Consider the following 857-nt stretch of genomic DNA (forward strand, 5'->3'; position numbering starts at 1 on the left):
ACTCCTGATGAGGGTGTTTCGGGGGGTTGGGGAGGGAGGATCTAAGCCCGAAACCTTTTAGGAGGCAAATACTATTGTACTTAGGAAGAAGGGGAAGGACCCTTTGGAATGTGGATCTTATCGCCCCATATCGTTAGTAAATGTAGACTATAAAATCTTTACTAAAGTCTTAGCCACCAGACTGAATTCGATCATATTAGACCTTATAAATCCAGACCAAACTGGTTTTATTAATATTAGGCGAGTCTAGTCGGTAGTCCAATATAGTTCTTTGATACCAGACAATAACTGGGCATTGGCGTCGCTGGACGCGGCCAAGTCCTTTGACTCTCGAGTGGCCTTTTCTGTCTGCATGTTTGCAAAGATATGGTTTTGGTGATAAATTCTTAAAATGGGTTGGTATGCTATATATATGAAAATTAAAGCTCGTATAATTGTAAATAATTCCATTTCTGAGTCCTTCTCATTATATAGGGGGACCCATCAGGGGTGCCCCCTTTCTTCGGCCCTCTTTGCCCTTGCGAGTGAGGCGCTGGCAATACGTATAAGGTCTTCCCCTGATATTAGGGGTATAGATATAGCAGGTCGTGTAGACACCATCAGTTTATATGCTGATGACATGGTGATATTTATGGATAGGGCGGAGGAAACACTGACACAGGTGATTGCCACTATAGATAAATTCAGTAAATACTCGGGCCTATAAATATAAACTGGGACAAGTCTGCTCTATTGCCTCTCTCCCATACAAAAGTATCATCTTGGATATAAATAAGAGTACGCATTCTACTCTATGGTTAATAATGTATATAAATATATGTTCTCTATATTGTGCTCAATAATAATGAATACAAATG

Source organism: Ranitomeya imitator, chromosome 10 (genome assembly GCF_032444005.1).
Source record: "Ranitomeya imitator isolate aRanImi1 chromosome 10, aRanImi1.pri, whole genome shotgun sequence".
NCBI lineage: Eukaryota > Metazoa > Chordata > Amphibia > Anura > Dendrobatidae > Ranitomeya > Ranitomeya imitator.